Below are 6,776 nucleotides of genomic sequence, written 5' to 3' on the forward strand. Positions count from 1 at the left end.
TCTATAAGTCTAGAATATATAACTAAACTATTGTTGTATGTAAAGTAAATAAGGTTTTAAAAATGTTTAAGAAGCTTAATTTAAAATTAAATTAAAATGCAGAGCCCCACGGATCGATGGCCAGGACCTGGGCAGTGAGAGTGCCACTGAAAATCAGCTCGCGTGCCGCCTTCGGCACGCGTGCCATAGGTTGCCTACCCCTACTCCAAAGAATCTACCAGTGTTCTTTCAAACCCTTCATCACTTCTGAATTCCTTCAGAATATTTTTAGTTTGCTTCAGTTTTTGAATAGCAGAATGTATGTTCAAATTCTTTTCCTGATGCTGCTTACTAGTGAGGTTAATCTTGAAAAGGCTATTATACCCAAAATGAGTAAAGTCACAAATTTGAACTTGAAAAGGCCTTTTGCAAGAGCTTCTGCATCTAAACGTGCCGTATTTCCAGATGATCCAGTAAAGGCAGTCATAGGCGGCAGGTTTGTATAATTTTTGGTGGGGCCCAAAATGGTGGTGCCCCCCTGCTCCCGCCCTGTAAGCCGATATAAAATGAAGCTACAACGCGTCAGTGCCACAAGATTACAAGGGTCAATTAAAAGTGGAAAGTCAGAAGCAGCACTTGCCTACTTCAATATACAGTATTATATTTTGTTGCACCTGTTGTGATGAAGTGGAAATGTTCTTAATATTTTCTCTGAATACTGTGTGGGTGCCTCAGTTTCCCCTGCAAGATGCCAGCTGAAGGTGTTGGGGACAAAGATCAGGTGGCCTCCTTGTCCGGAAGAGACACAGAGGCCAGAGGAGGGAGTGTCAGTTTGGAGCTGGCTGGGGAAATGGGGAGAGACCCAGAACTTGGGTCTGGGCTCCCCACCCCACAAGATGGACCTGACAGAGGGGTCCTGTTTTCTGTACCAACAAGCTATGTTTTAGACTGTGATCCTGTCGTCTAATAAACTGTCTGTTTTACTGTCTGGCTGAGAGTTACATCTGACTGCGGAGTTGGGGTGCAGGGACCTCTAGCTGCCCCAAGACCCTGCCTGGGCAGACTCACTGCGGAAAATGCATGGTGTGGAAGGGCATGCTGAATGCTCTGAGGTCAAACCAGGAAGGTGTAAGCTTCTTGCCCTGGAGACAGTCTGCTCAGAGAGGAGGCTCCCCCAGAGTCCTGACTGGCTTTGAAAGAATGGTTCCAGAGCATCCCAGCATCCCCTTCCACCCCATGCACTTCCCAGAAGTCCGCACAGGCACTAACACTCCCTCCTCTGGCCTTTGTCAAGAGGGCTAACAGCATTTTGGGCTGTATAAGTAGGGGCATTGCCAGCAGATCGAGGGACATGAACATTCTCCTCTATTCAACATTGGTGAGGCCTCATCTAGAGTACTACGTGCAGTTTTGGGCCCCACATTGCAAGAAGGATGTGGAAAAATTGGAAAATCCAGTGGAGGGCAACAAAAATGATTAGGGGGCTGGAGCACATGACTTCTGAGGAGAGGCTGAGGGAACTGGGATGGTTTAGTCTGCAGAAGAGAAGAATGAGGGAGGATTTGATAGCTGCTTTCAACTACCTGATAGGGGGTTACAAAGAGGATGGATCTAGACTGTTCTCAGTGGTAGCAGAGGACAGAACAAGGAGTAATGGTCTCAAGTTGCAGTGGGGGAGGTTTAGGTTGGATATTAAGAAAAACTTTTTCACTAGGAGGGTGGTGAAGCACTGGAATGGGTTACCTAGGGAGGTGGTAGAATCTCCTTCCTTAGAGGTTTTTAAGGCCCGGCTTGACAAAGCCCTGGCTGGGATGATTTAGCTGGGAATTGGTCCTGCTTTGAGCATGAGGTTGGACTAGATGACCTCCTGAGGCCCCTTCCAACCCTGATATTCTATGATACTCTAAACTGACCACCAAATTTAAGTTGCGTGTTTTTCCCATCAGGTGAGGACTCTGGGGCAGGGCTGGGGATAAGGAACTTGGGGTGCAGACAGGCTGCCCCAGGGCTAGGGCCAAAGAGGACTCCCCTTCACCCTCCCTGGCAGCAGCAAGCTCCAGGGGAGGGACCCCTCCTCTCCCTCCCAGTTCACTGCACATGCTCCTAGGGTCCCTCTCAGGTCCAGAAAGCCCACTCGCCTCCCCTATGGTGGGTACCGAGGGGGGAAGTTGCCATCATGTGTGGCCTCCCCTGCTGCCACCCCTCACCATAGCCTCACTGGGGATGGGGCTGCCCCTTGCCCAGCATGGTGCAGGAGTGGGGGGTGCAGGGTGGTAGCTGGGGAGGGGCACAGTATCACAAAATTCACCCAAGCCCCAGCTGCACAGGTCTAGGAAGCTCCCCTCCCCAGTGGTGTAGCCAGGTTCTAACATCAGGGGGAGTGAACATGTAAAAAAAGGTGCCAGCCAACATATCCAATTACTAATCAGGTAGTAGGGTTTACAGTGCTATAACAAGAGATTATGCTATTACCATTATCCAGTCAGCTTGCACACTACTATTTTGAATTAGTGATAATTCAGAGAGAGAGAAAGAAGAAAGCTGAATTTAGAGAACAATTATTAACCAGATTCCTGGTTATCCACCAGCCACTTTGCTCCAGCCCATGGCACAAAGCACCATAAATGTAGTAGAATCTGGCCAAGAGACTATTCACCTCAAATTGGCATCTGCTACACTCCCCCCTCCCCCGCCCCCAGTCCCCACTATTCAGGATGTACTGAGTGAAAAGGTGGCGTTGTGGAAGCATTTAGCAGGCAACTGAGAACTCCTACAGAGCACTGTGCAGCCCCTGAGATCATTGCTGAGTTCTGAGCACTGGGTCTGCAGCTAGTCAGCAGTGAGATGAGGAGACACAACTGGCACCTTAAAGCACCTTTACCCCCGCCCCTTCATTCACAAGCTGCACTAAGCACCCTTTCACAGCCCTGGGCACAGCACGGGGACGGGGGGTAGGCAGGGGGGCAATAACCCAAAGTCGCTCCTTTGCCTCCTGGTACTGCTGCTCCCTCCGTCCCCTCTGCTGAAGAGAGACCACGAGAAAAAAACATCCCCCCTCCCCTTTTCCTTCCTTCTCCACCGGCACCAGCTGGGCTTCAGAGCCCCCTTCCCTGCCGCGCGGCCGCCTTGCTCTGCACGGGGCTGCCTGGGACCAACAGGGCTGCTGCTCCTCAGTCCCCCGCCGCACTGGGGTGGGCTGCGCTGCCGCCCCTCCCCCTCCCGGTCGAGCCCACCCTGGCTCCGGGAGCGGGCAACCAGCCGATGCTGCCTGCAGCCACCAGCCCGGGCTGGGGCTGCAGGAGGGCGGTGCAGAGCCCAGAGCCAGCTGGCGGCCACAGGCTAAACCCGGTCTGGACTCCAAGTCCGGAGCCCAGTGCTGGCTGCCTGGAAAGGTGCTGATTTTGTAAAATGTGCTCAAAGGGGAGCAGCTGCTTCCCCCCTTCCACCCCACTACGCTACTGGATGGGCGAGGATGCTCCGGGGCTGGGGGTGGTGGTAGTGGCAGGGGCCAGTGCCTGCTCCATGCAGGGCCAGGGGAGAAATCCAGCTCCAGATATTGGTGGAGCACAGCCCTCAGCCTTGAATATTCCTGGGGCTGGGGCTCCTCGAGCCCATATAACTTGGCGCCTATGAAGGCAGTATCATCAGAAATTTCAATTAGGGCATCATAAATGTTTCCAAGTTCATAGTGAAGAGGCTTCAAAGCATCAGTGCGACTCTCCCATCTTGTCTAAGTGGTTTCACAGTTAGAGAATTCACATGGTGAGTCAGAATCTCCCAATGGCATGTTGAGCTTGAGAAAAACACATATACACATCACACCAGGTCAAAGAAACTGCTTGCCTCCTAACAGCATCTAGCACAGGGGTGGGCAAACTTTTTGGCCTGAGGGGAAATTACTGAATTGCCATTCAAAATTACATCAGTAAAAGTTAATTTGCTTAACTGATTTGTCACCAAAATTGCACAAATTCCCCTTCATTACTGCAGAGTGTACATCCGAAGTCTTTTTGATTATAGGCTCTTTTCTAATAATAAATATTACAGACTAGAGACTATAAATTCTGGGAGACAGTGCCTAAAGGAATAAATGACTACTGCACAGTTATTAGAATTCATTTGAATTATTGACAAACACCTTCACTACAAGTGCACTGGTTGCCAGTAATGGCTGACAATGGGCTGAGGTGAGAACCTGCAAGGAATTATCTCAACTAATGATAGCAGGGAAAGTTAAAACTTTGTATAAACTTGTCACTTTACTTCTATATGACTACACAGCAAGAGTATAAAAAGCTTCAAAAGGTGTTATTTAACAGCATCATTGAATAGATCCAAAAGCTAAACATTGAGCTTAGTAACTATATTAATGTGGCATTTTATGAATGAATTAACATATAAATGTGAATGCGAAAAGTCCCTTAAAACTGACGAGTCTTGTAGTTTGAGAAAGTTGAAGGATTTGGGATTAGCATCACATTAAAAACAAAAGCAACAACAAAATCCTGCTTCTTGATGTGGACTTTGCACATTAAGAGGTAGGCAGGCTGAGTGCTTAAAAAATATTTAATTCATGGAATCTGATGACTGTTAACATTACATCACTCTCCTTTTAAATGGAAGCAGTATTGAAATGGGTTCCTGTGTAACCTTTAACTCCCATTTGGCCAGGAGCCAATAGCTGAATAATTAGATTTAATATTTGATCTAACAGAGGAACAGCACCTCTCCTTCAGTGCAAGCATTAGCACAGGGTGCCAGGCCAGGTTTTACCATGGGATTGAAATCCACAGCCATTCTGGTCTGAAGGCATTGTGCCAGCAACTCTACTATTTGAGCTGTCTTACTATTCACCTTAACAATAAGATGGCCCTTTAAAATAGCCTGCTACTTACCCTCTGTAATAACCGAATTTCCCGAATCTGAACTTTAGAGTCCAACAATTGGGGGTTATCATATACTTCTAAGCTTAATTACCAGCCTAGACATTACTTTGCTGCCACCACCCAATAATGTATGTGTATTGGGACACAGTCCTTCCCCAAAATTCTTGGGGATCCCAAGAGCTCCAAATCCATGGAGTCCTTACACCTAGGAGAAATAAACCATTTCCCCTCCCACCTTTTCCTTCCCTCTTTCCCTTCCCCCTCTCAGCCTTAACCAGCGAGAGAGAGAAAAAAAACCCCCAAGAAATCAGATTATAAAAAGAAAGCTTTTAATAAGAAAAAAAAGAAATAGAAAGACATAGAAATAATCACTATATCAAGATGACAGATATAGGGTCCGTAAACTTATGAGCAATGAATAATTAGCCTTATTCAGAAATATCAAGTAAAATATCTTAGCCTTACACACGTGCAAATACCAAACAAATATAAAAGCCTATATTGTTTTTCCTATACTCACACGTTAGAAACCGAAGACTAACAAGTCTGGAAATAAAAGGATTTCCTCAGAACCTTAAGCCACCCGGCCAGGAGAGAGAGAGAGAGAGAAAAAAAAGAAACACACAACAAAAGGTTTCCCTTCACCCAGAGTCAAAACATTCTGCCTCCTGATTGGTCCTCTTTACAGGTTTCACTTTACAGGTGAAATGTTAACCCTTCACAATCTGTTTATGACACCCTCAATAAATGTATTTAAAGGATTTATTTTAGCCCGATTATTGCTCTGACTTGGCTGTTACAGGAGTTTTCACCGTTCAAAGACTTTCTTTTACTATCGCTACATTCTCTAAAACAGCAGCTTCCCCTATGCAGCTGCAGAGTTTTATTGTAGCCTTTCCTGAAAGGCTTTTTAAGAAATCCTTTTTCTTCTGAACTGGTAAATGTGTTCTTCTCTTTCAGCTGAGTGCTGCTGAGTTTGAAACTGCAAGTACTAGAGCAGGGATTGGCAACCTTTGGCATGCGGCTTGCCAGGGTAAGCACCCTGGCGGGCCGGGCCAGTTTGTTTGGGCAGGTTCGGGTGATCGCGCCTCCCACTGGCTGCAGTTCGCCGCTCCAGGCCAATGGGGTCTGCGGGAAGCAGCAGCCAGAACATCCCTCATCCTGCGTCGCTTTCTACAGCCCCCATTGGCCTGGAGCAGCAAACCGTGGCTAGTGGGAGCCGCGATCGGCTGAAAATGCCAACATGGCAGGTAAACAAACCAGCCCGGCCAGCCAGAGTGCTTACCCTGGCGAGCCACATGCAAAAGGTTACCAATCCCTGTACTAGAGAAAATGAGAGGTTGTTATCATTTCAGCTGTTCTGATGTGGGCAGATTAGTCTCCTCTTAAAGAAACAGCCACATTCCTGCTAAATTAGAAGTGTCAGACTAGCAGATGAAAATACCCCGATGCCCCAAATTACCTGAATACAGCAATGATTTGGAAGAGACCCTTGTTCTTGTGTTTTTTGTGAACTATAGTAAATGTCAAAAATAATAATTACTTTTACATCTTCTCATCAGAATATAAAATTCTCCTGTGGATAATTAGGAATCATAGTAATAATACCTTTGCATGGCTAACCTGGAGTTTAGAGTGAATGCCATTTTTTAAATGACAGTATCCTCCTGTGGATAATTAGGAATGGGATGAGCCGTGTCTGGATCCAGAGTCACATTTGCTGGGGAGAGAAAGAGAGAATCAGAGAGTTAGTGGCAGAGCTCAGCCTGGGGGAGGCTGGGACCATTTCTCACACTCCCCAGCAGCCCCTGTTCTAGCTGGGACAGGCCTGGATCCCAGGGAGCTCCTGGGCACTTGACTGATTCCTCAGTTTCACTCCCAGAAACCAATCAGTAGAGAGAAATGGAGGAA

The sequence above is a fragment of the Mauremys mutica genome, chromosome 12 (genome assembly GCF_020497125.1).
Source record: "Mauremys mutica isolate MM-2020 ecotype Southern chromosome 12, ASM2049712v1, whole genome shotgun sequence".
In the NCBI taxonomy this organism is placed as follows: domain Eukaryota; kingdom Metazoa; phylum Chordata; order Testudines; family Geoemydidae; genus Mauremys; species Mauremys mutica.